Source organism: Poecile atricapillus, chromosome 1 (assembly GCF_030490865.1).
Source record: "Poecile atricapillus isolate bPoeAtr1 chromosome 1, bPoeAtr1.hap1, whole genome shotgun sequence".
Taxonomy (NCBI): Eukaryota; Metazoa; Chordata; class Aves; order Passeriformes; family Paridae; genus Poecile; species Poecile atricapillus.
In genome coordinates this window covers 59,452,333-59,469,568 of record NC_081249.1, presented here as the reverse complement: position 1 = coordinate 59,469,568, position 17,236 = coordinate 59,452,333, and the positions used below count along the sequence as shown (strand labels likewise).

General features: G+C 41.4%; 1 protein-coding gene across 6 annotated transcripts in view; it reads left to right on the top strand.

The window, feature by feature from the left end:
• The window catches only part of ELF1 (E74 like ETS transcription factor 1), an 84,883-nt gene that overhangs the window by 5,164 nt on the left and 62,483 nt on the right, over window positions 1-17,236 (top strand). Inside the window, exons 1-2 of one of the 6 annotated variants that reach the window (XM_058834520.1) lie at window positions 13,805-13,988; window positions 15,651-15,762. The exons of 2 other annotated variants lie outside the window; for them this stretch is intronic. The gene's annotated coding sequence lies outside the window, so the exon portion shown is untranslated. Of the gene's footprint in view, window positions 1-13,804; window positions 13,989-14,073; window positions 14,189-15,650; window positions 15,763-17,236 lie in introns of those variants that run through there. 3 more of the 6 variants (XM_058834547.1, XM_058834500.1, XM_058834555.1) reach the window with 3 other exon arrangements.

Here is a 17,236-nt window from a genome sequence, read left to right as displayed (position 1 = left end):
TCAGAACTCAGCTGCTCACTGCTCTCCCCTTAACCCTCTGTCCTTCGGGCATTCCTCTCCTGCAGCCACATCTGCTGCAAGCAGACAGAGGCAGGCAGTGTGCACATGGCCTGGCAGCGGAGCACCCCTGGCAGTCACTAAAACAGCAGAGGGTATGTCAGTGAAATAATTTTGTAACCTGAAACATGACTGACTGCCTGAGTCAAGTTGAAGCATTACCTTTAATGCTTCTTTTCAGGCAGCTTCACAATAAACCTCAAGGTTTAATTTGGCCTGGGAATTGAACTTGAGCATAGATAGCTATGAGATGGTGCTTTATAATGCCACAGTCCTTTTTTTTTGATATAGCAAACAGACACATTTTTTTACCCTGGCAGCTGAGCTAGGACAAATATACTTTAAAGCATTTTATTGTTTTTTTCTGTAAAAAACATATTTTATTTTACGTACTCTAGCATACATAGTATCAAAAGTCTGATGTTCAAACTTTTACAGTGGTTTTGGTTTGGCTTTTTTGTTCACACTTTAAGATATCCTACAAAGGTTTTAATGAAACATTTTCTATATAGGATTAGTTTACTGGAAGCTTACTTTTTGAGAAGAACTGAAACTTGAGGAGACAGAGTTCTTGTAAGTCACTATCTTTAGTCTTGAAAGCATGTATATGAGTGTTTCCACTGACTTGGAAATACTCAAGCACTCCTCTCAAACATGATTTTTAAATACAATTTCCTCATCTGCTCTATTGAGATATTCATGTTTGAGAAAATAGTGACAGTACAGCCTTCTAGTGTTTGGCCCATATGCATGTTGCTGTATTCATTTGAGTTAATAATAATGCACTATTTATTTCTAGAACATGCAGGAGCCGACTTAATAATAAAATTACAAATCAGATTGGATGTTTTCAATTTTAAAGAGCTCAGTTAGGCTATTTAGTAAATTTCTTCTCATAAAATGGCATAATTAGCAAATAATAAATTTGGCATTCTATTTTGATGTTTCAGTATTTGGATAAAACTTGTGTTAATATAAGATGATAATGAGTACTGCCACATTGTGTCTATTTTGAAAGTGCAGTCATGGGTGTCACTGTGTGGCATCTTACAGTGTTTGTAATATTTAGTAAGTTTCATTCCCTTGCTGGTTGTCAGGTGAAACAGTGTTTGAGGCTGAGATTAAAATTGTCAGAATTGTTAAGTGTCCATCTCAGAGGCATATAAAATTTGAACATAATGCTGTTCAATAATTGAGCTATATAGCTGACTGTATGCTTAACAGCACAAATTCATGTGTAGGTTAATTTTGCACTCTGAATTAACAAATGCTAGAAATAGTAGTAGGACTGGGTTATCTGTCAGGTTTGATTTTCTACCTCACCACAGCCAAGTGTCACTATAATCAAAATAGTCAAGTGTTTTTATGGAATGCATTACTCTGTACCTGTTGTGCAGACTTCCCATTTGGTCCCTAATCTAGCACACCTGTGGCCAGTGAAGATGTAATTTTGCCCACTCTCCAGAATTTAACTTCCTTCTTTTATTTGGATGTGTGTACAGAATTTTTTTTTTCACGTTAAAAAATAGTACTAAAACCCACGTGTCTACTCTAGGCAGTGGATATCCTGGAGTTTTTTTCCTCCATGAATACAATAGTGACATTAAGTAGATACATTGTCTGGATTTCCTAGTGATACAGGCATCAGCAAAATTTAATGAGGTGTTTCAGCTTGCTTGACCTTGTTCTGTGACTCATTTGCGTATCATAGATTCAGGTAGGAAGCCAAGCACTCTCCAGGTCCTGGCAGAAGGTTGCTTACATGGTATCTGCTGCTACAGCTTCTGTTTCAGCATCTGCTGCTGCCCAGAGAGGCACTGCCACTGTGCCATTTCCAGCAGCTTGCATGTTAACCTGTGTTGGACAATTCTGGGGTGTGTTTGGACTCTTCAGAGAGGGGGCATGAGCTGGTGGTGGGGCAGTGGAACTGATGTTGGAGAAGCTGTAGGATTCAGCAGCTTGCTGCAGGCCTTCAAAGACCTTTTCCAGCCAAGGGGATATTGAACAGCATTCTGGTATCTGTTCTCTGTCCTTTCATTCTGTTAAGAGGGAAAGCTCTAGGAGAAATTGAAAGGTCTGTTGTTTTTAAGGTCCACTGTTGATCAAGAGAATTACAGCAGATATGTTTGTTTTAAGGGAAGCTGAGGGTGGACTTTGTCACCAGTTTCCTGAAGAGGTGACTGGGTTATGCCATCCAGTGTCATGGGATTTGGTATTTTTTGAGATAAATGACAAGTGAAGTGGTATTTTGGGTAAGAGGACAGAAAGACTTGTCAGAAAAAGGATGGTAACAGTACCTAGTGTTCATGTATTGCCATAGGAACACTGACTGATCCAACTTTGTCATTGTTGAATCCAACAACTAGTTGTGTTGCGATAAAAATGTGTTGTCTAACGAACAATGAATCTCTAGAGCATGGTCCATAGCTGTGATGTCTGCTTGTCCTCTTCATCAGTCACCCCCCGCCCCCCCCGGCAGCTGTTCACTCATCTTCTGCTTGCATTTACTGCCCCTGACCTGCCAGCTGAAAACAGGACCCCTTCTGTTTCTGCCAAAATTATTTTGCTTAACTTACCAGGTTAAACCAGTAGATTTATTTCACTCAAAATGGACTGGGGAGCTTAGGTGACAAAGCTGAGGCAGGTTCTGGTGACTGTGCTGAGAAACTGCTGGGGGAGGGGTTAAGGAAATCAGTGGTATGTTAGTGGAGATATCGGAAATGAGATGTATCCACAGAATCTAGAATTGTAAACCTTTCTCCAACCTTCTGCTGGCAGACCTGTGCCAGCATTTTACTTTCATGTTTCCTTCTGGTAGAGGGGAATTATACCCACATGTAATTTTAAGCAGAGAATAGATCCCCCTGCACCTGCTTACCTCACACTGAGTTAGAGCTGAGCTCTTATGTGTTCGGATTTCCATGTACTCTGTGAAGCCGTCTTTCATAGGATGGCTATTCAAATGAAACCTTCATCTTAAACCATCCAAAGCAAACCTCTAGGGTTTTTTTTCAGGTTTTCTTAGTTTACCTAATTTTGTGGGTTAACAGAATTGGTCTGAAGGATTTATAAAAAGATTACTAAGAATTTTTAAAATTCAGTTTTCAAATGTTTATATAGTCATGTAGCAAAACTTGGCAACCCTTACAGATATAATACTTTAATTAATGAACAAACTGGTTTCTGATCCTAAGTATACTACAGCCATGATGGCGAGAGACAGAAATACTTTTATATTCTTTGCAAATGACTGTGAATTTTTTCTAGGAGCATCTGTCAATGTTAAATTGTTTTCATGTCCTTAAGTATACCAATATACTTCTATCATTATTGTTATTGTACTCTTCTGGGAGGGGGTGATTGCATCATTGTGTAACTCATTTGAGGTGAATTATTTCAAATGCATTACCTAAAGTCGGATGTAGCAGCTTGCTTTGCCTCTGGATGTACATTTTGGGGCAGTCTAAAGCAGAGGTCAGACAAAACAGATTTTCAGGGCAGCATGTTTTCAGGATGTTGTTGGCATAAAAGGTCTTGATGTGTTTTCTGTGAGAAAACCATTATGTTAACTTTTGTAGGTGTGTTTTGTCCCTATGAAATAAAAGCTGAATCAGAAATGGGGGTTTATAGTCTCTGTTTTATCGTTGTGTGTGACTAGCAGCTGAAAGGTCAAGTCAAACTGTTACTGTAGAAGCTCTCCATTGTGTTTACCAGGTAGGTGGGGGTTTTTCTTCTTTTCCCAAATCTATACACATTAGTCAGAGAAAACAACTAATTTAATGTTTTCCTGAAGGAAAAATGAAAGATATTTTTAGAGAGAATGCCTTTACTGTGGAGAATTATTGCAGAATATTGTGTACTTCTTCACATACTTTCAGATTCAGACTAGGTTTAAGATCTCATGTCTTTGCCTCAACACGTGTCAAGAATATTACTTTTTCTAAAATTCCTTTATTCTCTAGGTCTCCTGGATTCACACTTTCCCTGTTTCAGATTGACATCAAGACATGTAGCAACATTAAATGTAGTTAGACAGTTTTGTAATTAGACAGTTTTGTAGTTTGTTGGAATTTCTGGTTTACCATGTGGTGGATAACCGTATCAATTCTCTCTGTCTTCTTTTTGGAGTTGGAACATGTATATTCAGATACAAGTTTCCATTCTGTATATGTTATTATCAGACTGAGCAGTAGTCTTGCTATAGGTGTTTCAATAGGCAGAAGTGTTTGTGCAGGTGTCATTTAAGGGAGAAAATGCATAATTGTGGTTCTTTTGCATAGTACTGTGATCATGTTTGCAATTATAATTTTGTTTCATAAATCCTGTACCTCCAAATCTGACTTTTTCCAGAATGGTGCACAAATAATATACTTGGGTAGCTTTGAAAACATTCACTGGATACTGTCATATACTTGAGTAGAAAGGGGAAACTTAGTGTGTTACAGTATATTAAAGAAAATTAGTATATTTTCAGAAAGTTAAGTAGAAGTTATGTGCCTAACACTGTTACAATCACCTGCAGCCACAACCCTGAGACAGACTATTTAGGATCTCCTGGAGAAGCAGCAACCTGCTGCATGCAGGTAAGAATTAGCAATAAAAGAATTAAAGGGTGCTTGTTTAGGGTAGGGGAGTTAGTTTTCTCATGAAACAGAGTAGCAGGAAGTAAGCTGCTGATAGCTTATGCAAAGCAGCAAGGGATCATATCATAAAACCAACAGGCCTGAGGATGAGAGCAATTAATGAAAAAAGAAACAAAAAAGTAATTTACTTTACTCTTTCCCCTTCCTCAATGAGATCATGGACTACTGTCTTAAAAAAGGTTGTTTTAATTATTGTTATTCTGAATATTAACATTAAATTAGTTTGATGTTACTCTTCAATTACACAGGAAGATTTCTGTGATCTCACTCCCTAGTGGTATATTTTTGTCTGTTATGCAGAGCTGGAAAACATTTCTAATGAGTCTTGCTAAAAATGGGGAGCATTAAACGGAAAATTCAAGAAATAAAATTAGTTACAGAGGAACAGTAGACGAAACAGTCTGAATTTAGGCTACTGTGCTAGAATGTGAGCACTCCTGTTCCTTGATGGTGGATGGAGTTGAAGTCAGTCAATTCCAGTGGGGCGTTTTTCAGAGCATACGTATCTTTAAAGCTGATGAACCTTTAATAAATGCAGGACAAAATGGATTATAAGGTTAAACATATATATCAAAATGCTAAAGAGACAAAGTTAGACTAAAATAATAAATATAAATTATATATAGTACTTTGAATGTAGCATTGAGAATACTAAGTCTTTATGACAGGTTATTTGGGGAGAATATTGAGCTGTTTCCATTAATAACAAAATGACCTCTGTTAGCAGAAAGCAGGAGGAAAATCACATGTGTGAAGCTGTGCTTGCCATAATGTCTTCTTGTTCTCTTAGTCTCTGATTCTTAGTTTTGCTTTCATGGCTCTCTAGACCACAGAACCAAGAAAGATGATTCCTGGGAGGCTTTTGCAAAACACATCATAGTAGCAGCAATTCTCTCTGGAACTGAACCTCCATGCCTGTTTAGGATATGTCTGACTGTTGTACCTTGTTTTTATGGGGAAGTGACAATAGCAGTGGTGATGGTTTGATTTCTTGGACTGATCCACAGGACCTCAGTCCTACAGGATTTGCTGGTAGGACTGCTTGCCTGGCTGAAGATGAGCATAGAGATGGACACTGTTTTTTGTGACTTGAAATGTAGCTGAGAGATAAAAATGTTGGTCTTTCAGCAGCCAGTTCTGTTTCCCAGCTGAGCTCCTCAACACCCCTCCTTTTTGTTTCCTGCAGTCTTTATTTTTGTTCCTCTCTCTTCTCCATGATTTATGTATTCACCAATTGGTTAATGTAGCATGTATTTGGATAGGTAAGCCTGCTTCTAAAAATATTATTTCCTGAACAAGCAAGTAACCAGGTTGCGTTTCTAGCTAACTGTTCTTTAATAGCCAGGTCTCTGCCTGAGCGAGTTGCAATGGAAAATTGATTAATTCACATGAGCTTACCTTTTTTCACAATTTGTTTTCTATCTCCTGCCTCTTCGAGTTATCACTTTTATCTTTCTCCATTAATTAGAGCAGCTGGAAGAGCAGTAATAAACATGCTTTCCTTTCCTTTGTGTTCACATCCTGAGCAGTGCAGAAATACCCTGTTGCATTCTTGTAAGCATCTAAAACATTCGCGGAACTCTAGCTCGACATTTTTCTAAAAATGATGTTTATCTGGATTTCCTTTAATTACATGAATTTCGTCTACATCCATATAGGGAGTCAGCACAAGTGTTTGAGGTAGCCAGTGTGGCCTGCATAAGGCGGTGGGATTGAAAGAATAAAAGAAATTGGAATAGAAGTAAACACTTTCTCATCTGACTGGAGCAGTAGAAAAACTTGCAGCAACCACCCTGACGTGCATCTGTCGGATGCTTTTCTTGTTATCGTCTAAAACACAGATGTGGATAAATAATTCCCTGGTACTTCTTTAAGAAATCAACAGTAATTTCCTGTAGTGTGGATGGCTTTCTGGGACTGCGCAGCCTCCGCACCCTAACTCTCTGGTTTTTAAAAGAAAATTAATAAAAAAAAAAAAAAAAAAAGAGGCAGCTGCAGAAGTGCAGCTTTGGGTCCAGAACTGTCTAGCTAAGGGCGGTGCCTAGCTGTTCTCCCTCAGGAGAGGGTTTGATGGGGAACATGGTGATCCCTCCCCCTCTGCTCCCACCCTGTAAAGAGGCCAAACAATAACAGCAATACGGACACGGCTGTGTAACTTTGGCATGTGTCTGTGTGCTAGTGTCTGGGTGTACCAAATACTTTGTCTGTGATTAATAGCATTCCTTGCATAGAAACTTCTGAAAATCTCAGCTTCACTCTTGATTTTTAGACTGATAAATACAGACATTAAAAAAATCCACTGTGAGCACTGTTTTGGTTTTTTTTCCTCTTCCCAGTATGTGATTATTATTCATGACTGTGTTGCAACATCCAGAAATGTAATGAGTGACTCACAGAATGAGCAGAAGAAAAAATACAGTTAAAGCTTTTTAATGAGGATTTCTTAGCCAACTACAAAGTGTCCCAGTTAAGAAACCACTGTTGGACTATATAAAATCTGCCCAGTCCTTGATTTTCTGTTCCTTCTGGATGTATTTGCAACATAGTTTCACTTAGGATATATTTCTGTTCATTCACAGCCCTGAATTTCTTTTCTTTCTCGTATCAGGGATTACAACATTCTGACATCAAAAAGAAAAACTACAGAACAACATGTTTACAAATAGTTTTGGATTTTGTGTTTGTGTGTGTAAGAAAGGAAAAGAGCAAAGGCCAAGTTTACCACTACTGTTGTAGTAACATCTCTAATGTTTCCAGATTAAGCTAGTATTCTTCAAAAACTATCCTTGCAAGGATTCCAGAGCAAATACAACCATCCTGTTAATGTAGCATAGCTCTGAAGAAGTATAATAGCGGGGGATCTGAAGCTTGTGAGATGATGCTGGGTGTGCTGTTCTACTTCAAGAATCAAACTGACTCTCTTTCTGGAAAGATCAGTTCTTATTCTTGGAAAGTCTGGACTTTTCTTTCATTCATATGTTTTTGAATTTTGTAAGATTTATGAATTTTACTTCATGTTTTGTATCTCCTTACCTTTGTATCTTACTTGCACAATAGTGGGAAATCCATATTTGCTTAAAAGCTTTGAGTGCAAATCTGTAGAGATAGGCAACCTAATACTTGTCTTTCAAACCAGCTGTACCCACAAGTGATCATTTCCTTTGTAAAGTTAAGGATCCAGCACAATCTTACTGCATCCAGGATTGTACAGATTTGTATTTATTAAAGTATATTTTAAAGGAATTTTCAGGGCTGATGAACATACTGTGGGAAAATTTGGAATAAAGACATGATATTGCTATGCCCTTGTTGGTTCTATTGGGATATTCAGTAACAAAAATTAATTCATTTTGGCTTTGTTTGTTGCAAGTATGTTGTAGTGAGGTGTTCTGTATATAAAATGGCATTGCCTTTACAACGGAAAGCTGTACTTGGGCCTTGATTAGAATTATACTGTTTTCTGCCTTGTTTCAGAAACAGGTTGTGCCTTTTCAAACAGTAAGTTCTTCTAGATTAAAAAAAAAAAAGTAAATCCAGATAGATTTAGCTCTTTGTTGGTATAAAATGCATTCCTCTGTCCATTTCCTTCTGGTTAGTTGCTTTGTTTCTTGTAGGGTGTGTGCTGGAACAGTTTGTGCAGATGGCATTCAAAGATGTAAGGAAAGTTGACCTTTTTGGATCAGTTTAGTGACTCTGAATGAAGAGCTGGAAATTAGAAAATTATAAGTGAGTTGGATTTTAGGATGCCAAAGCTTTAACTGGCTGAGTGTGCTTACCAATAGCATTAGGTGACGTGTGACAATTTCTTATTTTTCTCCTGGGAAAACTTGGTAACACTGCATTGTATTTTGCAAATATTTTCGGATCATGGTTTAATTCCTTTTGTTTCATGATTTTTGTGAGGTCTAAAGCTCACTGAGAGAAGTAGTATGGGGTATAAATTTGTCCCATCTCTATTTTCATTTCTTTGCGTGACTTGCCTTCAAGCTGTGGGTTTACAAGTGTGACTTCTGTCACACCTACTGCCAGGGGTATTTATAGGATGTTAACTTTCAGTGCACTTTCTGAAACAAATGGGCAAGGAGTGTGCAGAGGGAGGAAAGAGCAAGAGCTAGATCAGGTCAGAAAGTCATGGGTTAAGCGGTACCTCTGTCCCTCCCCTCTGCCTGTAGCATTCCCAAATAATATTGATTTTTTTTTTTTTTTTCTTTGTGACTGTTGTGAAATCATGTGAATCTTAGGGTGAAAAATGTACCTGAGTGCTGGCCCAGTGTAGTAGTTATTACTACCACAGAGGGAGGCCTGATGTCCTTGGGTGGCAGTGCTCATCACAGCCTGATCTAGTTCAAGAGCAGTCAGCATTCCCCATCTGCCCTGGTCAGCTTTCTGCTACAGTAAGGCATTTAATAGGATCATTGGAGGGCTTAACAGGTACCACATGGATCAGAAGCAGTGTAGGGAGAGGATGGGAAGGGAAAAGTGTGGTTTGGATTGGTAAAGAAGTGCCAGGGACAAGTTGGAGCCTGTAGTTTCTGGCTGAGAGTGAATCAGAGATTATCCCATGTCAGAGCTGTATCTACAATTTTTGCAATTCTTTTCCTCCACAGTTAGCTTATCAGTGGAAAGGAGAATATACCCAGATTTTAAACTATTCTCAGAAATATTGAGAAACATTACTTCTCAGCAGAGGCAAACCTATAACAAAAGGAGGAAGGAAGGAACTTGAAAGAGTGAGGAGAAGTAGATTTTCCTAGAGGCTTGATGTTGCTGGGATGTGACCTAGGAATAACTTAGAGGTGATCCAAGAGGAGTTTGTGCAAGGCTGTACAAGGACAGGGATTTGTAGCTGTGTGGGATGTTGCTGTACTGCTGGCAAAGGCAGTGGCTTTGCCGAATTTGCCTTCACTAGGAAACACTGGAGGCACAGTTGGAACGACAAAATGGTCAAGGTTAAAGCTGCCTGGTTCTTGATTGTGAATCCATTTAATTTCAGACACCTCCAGCCTTTCTGCTACGAAGGAATCATTTTTGGAGAGTTATGCTGGACTTCAGAAACACTCCCTTGTGTATTTTGAAAGATGACATTTACTATCTGAAGGATTCCAACTAAACACAGATGGCCAGATACCTTCCCTCTCAACTTTTGAAAAGTCTAGTGGCCTTTTTATATGCATGTTGTTTACTACCACCTTTCCTTTCCAACAATTCAACTAAAGTTCAGAAGATGAGCACAGTGTAAAAGCAGACTGTATTTTCTCAAATTCATTGTGCTCTACTTTCACAGTGTGCACTAAAATATCACTAAACCATACCTTTAAATTGCAAATTAAGAACTGATAGCTCCTCTCCAGGAGCTCTCCAGGTGTCACCCATATTTCTTCTCTGAGATTCTTTTCTATTGAAATCTTTCAAAATGCAAGTTTGTAGATGACAAACAGTTGTCTTATAAATATCAGAAGTGTATTGCCTGAATTTGTGATTAAGTTTTTAAATAACACAATGGTAGAAATTTTTCTCGGCCTGAAGTCCTAGCAGAGACTTCCTTTGGGCATAGGAGTAAGTTACCTTATAATCTCCTGATGCAATTTCTCCATGTGTAAATATTTAGGTCATTATGCATCTGGCAGCATTAGAAACCCACAGAAGTGTCAGTCTGTGTTGTATGTGGTATCTACCCCCACGGGAGGTGCCAGCCGGCAAACCCAAAGTAATGGAACAGTAACGCTGTGATAGATGCAGATCATATTTATTGGATTAAAATGTGATAGCACCACTACTGGTATTTCTTGGTGTTGTACACAAGGAGAAAAGAAGGTGCAGGAGTTTGGGTGCTAAGGCTTGGGTGAAAGCTGATTCAAGTGTTGTCCTTCCATGCACAGCGTCATGTTGGGCATATCCATTGCTCAGGTGTTCTTTAGGGCTGTGCTTGTGAATGGGATTGCAGGAATTTTTCCTTCCCTTCCAGAGACACCCGAGATGAACTATTTTGCAAAGCCTGTGATCCTACAAACACAAATGCAAACCAGAAACTTCTTAAATCAGGTTGCTATCCAGTCTTGAGGCAGTGTGATGAAGCCCCAAGTCCATGTGAGGTGATTGTATGAGCCTGAGCTGGGAGCAGGGTGGTGGGATCTCCTCTTGCAGGAGTGGAAAGGAGGTAGAGCATCTTGAGCTGCTTTAGGAATGGTACCACAGGGTGTCACATAAATGGGAGCTTGCTAGGGCTTCTCATGTGGTGAATTTGTGTATAATGTAGCAGAAAAATAAAAAGCTAAGAGCCTTTGGATCTAAATTTTCTGCTCCCTTTCCTTCATCAAAACAGTATTTGCTCCTCCCCAGCCCTCATCCAAAACCGAAAGCTGAACACAGTCACAAACCTTCCTTTTGGCTTGTTTTTATAAGACTAAGTGATATGTCTTTCAGGTGGGGCAGGATACCTCCAGAGCACATCATTCTGGTGTGTCCTCGCATGGCTTCAGAGTTTCAGGCTGCCCCTTGTTCAGGAGAGCTGTTCTTCTCCTGTACTTTCTGACAGCCCATCTCATCCCACCCTTGTAGGCCTGTAGCTTTCAAAGCCAATTATGAAGGAGGAGATGATTAGCAAAGCAGGGTGTGAAAAGAGAAGCAGCTTGGGTTTTCACTTGAGCCCAGCAGAAGTGGGAGCCACATTCAGGTCTCTGCCACCCCAAGCCTGCTGGGCTGCGCTGCTCCCCTTGGAGCACATGATTTGGCATGTGTTTCTCTAGGAGCTAGGGCCAGCAGCAAGGTGAAATTTGTGTTCTGCGTTATTTATTTATTTATTTATTTATTTATTAAGCAGCCTTAACTTTTCTGCTGGTGGGCTCCACCCTCTGCCACGCTGTGCGGCTGCACAAATATTTGCTCTGGGAAACAGTGGGGGGAGTAGCTCCATGCGAGGAGTATGAGGCTGGGATGGAGTGGAGGGCTAAAGCTGTTTAAATTGGCTTAAGCTGTGCTGTTGGTCAGAGTCTAGCTATGTCTTTTGGGCAAACAGTGATCTAAGTTTCGTGGAAATACTCATCCCAGCAATGGGCACGGTCACTTTTTTAAGCCAAAATTATAATTAGGAAGAAACCCGATACAGTTCCAGGGATGAACATCCACCTGCATTCTCTCTTGCTAAATGTTTACATTTTACATATGCTTTTTAAAAAAAATACTGCTTCCAGATTTAGCTTAGCAATGGCACAATGTTTGCATAGCTTGTGCTAGTACATCACTATAAAATAATTTTTCAATTTAGTTGATTGCCTGGATAAGAATGTGTTGTTTCTTTCCTCCCTAAAACATAACTATTAGACTTTCTTTAATTATTAAAATGGTGCTCTTCCTGCGCCAGTGTTACAGTTCCTTGTAACCATTGTGCACCTGGGTCAGATTTCTTCCCTCTATGCCCCATGATTTACAAAGGGTTTTCCAGCACAAGAAACAAATGCTTTTAGATGTAAGATTGGATTAGACTTAAGTTGTTGGAGAGAAGGAAATATACATCTGTTCTGAGAGGTGGAAAATATATAGTGACTAAAATAATGACACAGTGTTTTCTCCTCATGGACTTTTTTCTACTGAGAAATGCTTATGAAGTCATATTTTGATAAAGAGCTGTAGTGAAGATATTTTAGTACTGACTTAATTAATACTTTTAATCAGTAAGTCATAAAAAGTGTACTGCTGCTTCTTTTTTCAGATCTTCCCCTAAAGCAGGCTGCAAAAACAGGATGATAAACGACATCTAATAAAATCATACATGGGTAACTGCCCTTTAAACAATAAACTGGGACCCAGTTTTGCTTTTAAGTGACATGCAGGTGTCATAAGGACTCGATTACTTGGAAGTAACCCCAAAATTTACTTCTTGGTAATTAAGCATAACCAGTAGTTGGAGATATTAATGTCCATAAAACTATGGGCTTTATGCAGTGCAAAATTATGGGACTACTGTTTAATTATTACTGGCAGCGTTAATGACAGCTGTCCTGAAATGTGTTGGAATTTATCTCAATGTGTTTGCTAGAAGTAGCTTCAGGTTTTTCTTACTCTCATCTTCCCTGCTCATTGCAAGGTTGCTCCTGCTGCTTCCTTGGTTCCCAGCTCCTTGCCCTGCCGCTACACGCTCTCAGTTGGCTGTTCGGCTTGGGTCTCTGTGTCACGCCTTCCCTTATGGCGAGTGCACTGCTTTGGACTCTGCCTTTCTCTGGGAATTTGTGAAAAACCAGTGCATGTGCCAGCCCACGAACAGAGCATGAGCGTACTCTTCCTACACAAACAAGGTAGAAGTAACTCTGTCCTCACCCTCTGCACCACATTTTTAAGATTACGCTTCTGTCAGGCCATTCAACGTGCCCTGTGTGATTGTAGAGCCCATCCCAAGCACCTGCACTGCTGTGGGCTAGGCGGCTTTTAGAGTGTTGTTTACTAGGCACAAGGGTTTGTTTAAAGAACATGAAGAGCGTATCAGAAATTTACTGGCTCTGGCATTGGCTGTCTGTCCGTGCTCCACTGGATTTAAATTTCCCCAAGCATTTTGGCCCTCCAAAGTTTCACTGTTTTTCAGGGGCTAATCAGTTTGGTGTGAGCAAGACGATATTACTTGAAAAGATGAGATGTTCTGCAGAAATATGTTTGTTCATTTAATTTAGGATGACAGAACACAGTTTTAAACCGTTCCAGGGGAGGTTTAGGTTGGACATTAGGAAGAATTTTATCGCAGAAGGGGTCGTCAGCCATGGGAATGGGCTGCCTAAGGAGGTGGCAGAGTCATCGTCCCTGGAGGTGCACTTGATGCCATGGTGTAGTTGACAGGGGGTTGTTTGGTCGTGGGTCAGACACGATGATCTCAGAGGTCTTTTCCGACCTAATTGAGTCTGTGAATTATTACTCATGGTGGGGAGCGGGGGGATGTTTCGTAAGGCTCGGAGGCAGCGGCGGGGAGCCGGGCGGGAGCAGGACGGCGCGGGGCGGGTCGGGTCGGGCGCGCTCCGCACACGAGGGAGCCGGGCCGGGCCGGGCCGAGCGGAGCCCGGGCGGGTCACGAGGCCGCCGCCGGCCCGTCCCACCCCGCACCCCGCCGCCACCTGCGGGCCGGGCCCGGCGGAGCGCCGGCCGCCGCCCCGGGGCGTGTCGTGTCGTTCCGAGCCGAGCCGCCCGGCCCCGCCGTGAGTCACCGTCCGGGGCCCGGGCACCACTTCCCCCTCTCGACAGGAGCCATTTTAGCTGCACGACGCTGCGGGGAGGCCGGGGCGGCGCCGCGGGCCCCGCGGCCGGGCGGTACGTGCTGCCCGGGGAGCGAGAGCCGGGCGGGCGGGCAGGGGGGAGCGCGGTGCCCCGGGCGGCGGGCGGCGGCTGCCGCTGCCTCGACGTGCGGCCGCGCCCGGGGCAGCGCTCCGCAGCCGTCGGGAGAAACTGCGGGGAAGAGGGAACTTCTGGAAAAGCGCAGCACCAGGGAAAAGCGAAATATAAGTTGGGCCGTGAGTAAAGGGACGTCTCGGGGCAGCAGTGCCGTGAGCTGCCTGAAGCTGAGCCTGTTGCTGCGGGCAAAGGGCACCGCGGCTGTGCTTCTCTGAGCAGCGCGCTGCACGAGTGTGACAGCTGGCTTGTAATTCTGCTGCGTTTTATACTTTTGTCTCCTTTTAAGCGTGCGGCGGTGCCAGGCAGGCTGCCGGTCTGAGCCCTCCAGCCGCCGCTCAGCGGACTGTAAAATACACGTATTTTATTTATTCTGAAGCTGCGTGTGCCTGGACTCGGCTAGCGTGGAGCAGAGCTCGGTCTAGAGCGATTCGGGCAAAGTGTTGGCTATCAGCGCTGCGGCTTTGAGCACCTTCGCTCCACTGCTGATAGCCCGGTGTGGTCCGTGGAGACTTTAAAATGGCAGATTTAAAATATCATTTCAAAGACTGCTCACTCTCTGCGCCCTTAAATTGAAGTTCCCTTTCTGCCGAAACAGAGCCATTAACGGCAGCCACCGCGGTGTCGTTTCTAAATAGAAGGAGTTAAGTTGTTATGCGGGCAGGTACTCACCTTTTCCTGAAAATTATTACGAAATGAAAGTTATGGTGATGGTGTAGACCACCACCATACATGGCAGACCAATTAGAAAATAGGCTTAGTGGTAGTTGTAATGGGAGAAGAAAATCTTGGAGGTAATTGTGGTGCGTCAAATTGCTTCATAAACTTTCAGTGGTTGAAAACCACCTTGATTCTCCTAATTATGTACTTCTGAACTCTAGCAAAGTATTTTGAAAAAAAATCAATGTTTCCACTTTCTTTGAACGAAAGTGTTCTTCTTTAGAAGTTTTGTCTGAGTGTATAACTTTGGACCCTATACTTTAGTCTGTCATTTGAGAAATCAAATTCGATATCTTCTTACTGAAAATTAAATGACAGGGCACTTGAGCTGTTGTGCACAGGGGAATACTTTCCAGGTTCATTTGCTCTCTAGAGCCTGTATCTGAGAAGTATAATGAAGTCTTGCTTAGTAGTGTGATCTGTTGCAGAGGAGGGAGAGAGGGAGGCAACCATTAAGTAAATGGTCATGTTTTGGGTGAGGCTGTCTCTTGCTTTCCCAGTGTTCAGCCATATCTTCCTTCGGCATCTTACAGTACAATAGTGTTTTCACTATCTTTTCATTTTACATTTTGTTTTTTTTTTTCTTTCTAAAAGCAACAAGTTTTACAAGTGTTCAGAAGATTTATTTGGGGCATTTTTACATGTTGAAATATCACAGATGAAATTACAGAGGAACCACTTGAAAAAAAAATATTTTGAGTTAGTAATAGAGGTTTTTTTCTGAAAAATTCTTAAATATATTTGTATCTTTCTTTTTATCATCATGACTTTTATTTTCAGATCCTAGGGTTCTCTGCTTGCAGCTGGTATAACATGACCCTCCCTTTCCTTATCTCTTTTCTCCCTTTCTTTCTTTTGCACCAGACCCTGTTGAGACATCCAGCCCTAAAAACTTGAGGTTTTAAGTTTTCTTTCTAAGTCATCTCCAAAGCTGCAGCTGCTTATCTTGGGCAGAGGGCTTTCTGTATTCTAAGGGGTAAGTGGCTGCCGCTGCTTTCTCTTGATCAGGGCTTCACAGAGGAGCAGTTCCTCTTTGGAGGCTAAAGCTGCCATGTTCAGTCTCTTGCTGCTGTACAAGAACTTCGCCGGGGCCACAGACGCATCTATGGTACAGTGGTGGAGCTAGGAAAATGTGATTTGAAAGTCCTCCCAAGACTTACAGTTGACAGCTTGGAGAGATCTAGAAGCACAGAAGTGGATTAGAAGGTACAGAGAAATTGTGTTATTTTTTGTATAGCTGAAGCTCATGTTTGTCTCAAAAAAAAAAAATAAATCCTACTTTTCCCCCCCTCAACCCCCCACACCCTCAAGACAGAGATCTTTCAGTTTGAATTGAGTTTGTGATTGTTGAGAGAGCCATGTGAGTGGTGTCATTAGATGCCAGTTAGATTGAACATTATTGCCAGATCTCTGCTTTTACAGAAGTGATGGTTTTCTAATGTGTTCTTTTCTCATTCATTGAATATTAGAATTGTCAAGTCCATGGTCTTGGTCCTCAAATGAGAAGAAAAGAGGTAGACATCCAGATCTGAAGAATGTTGTTGGCCTGGTATAGCCTGATGTTTCAGGGTTGCTGCAAACTCGTACTTCAGTTGTGTGTCTTAACTTTTTGGACACTTGATGTATGAAAAAAGCTTAATACACGATGTGTATTTCAGTGCAGCTGTATTCACGGGGGGGAACTGTGACAGGACTGTGCTCAGTGAGCTGATAGAAAAGAAAGAAAAATGGAGGATTTCCCTCTGTATCAGAAGAGAAGCTTTGATCTCCAAAACAGCTTTCTCTTCTTGCAGGTGTTGCAAAAAATTCTCAGCTTTTGCTTGCAGATTTTGTTGTTTTCACTGGCAGTTTTGGTAACTCCCTGAAGTTTTGTTGGGTGTGTGAGAAGGAGCAAGGACTTTCCCCACCACAGTGATTCAGCACAGGAGTGGCAGAAGGTGGAGTTCACCTCTCCAGCCTTGGTTACAATCTGCACCATAAGCTCTGAAACTTTGCTACCATATGCCAGTGATTTATGGTACTTATAATTTTAATGCCACTGACGTGTTTTAGAGATTATTTGTATTCTTAAATCTTGCTTTCTTAAATCTTACCTAAGTGTTTCTCCACAGATAAAGTAGTTGACAGAGACTTTAGATGCTGGAATTTTAAGTCTTTTGCTTATCAAAAGTCTGCAGCAGCTGTGTGAAAGGCTCTGGATGTTTTCACTTTCCTGACCTGACCTGGCTAATCTATACAGACATAAAAACTATTTATTCTTCAATATGAGCCTGTCCTTTGGCAAAGCTTTTCACTGACTCCATGGTTGTACTGAGAGGATCCCATTGGATAGGGACCAAAGTGTATGCATTCTTACCTTGGTCTGCTTTAGGCTTTACCTGTCAGCCATCATCAGTGTTGAATCAGAGGCTGGAGCTCAGGTCATGTGTTTGTCCTTAAAGAGCTCACTC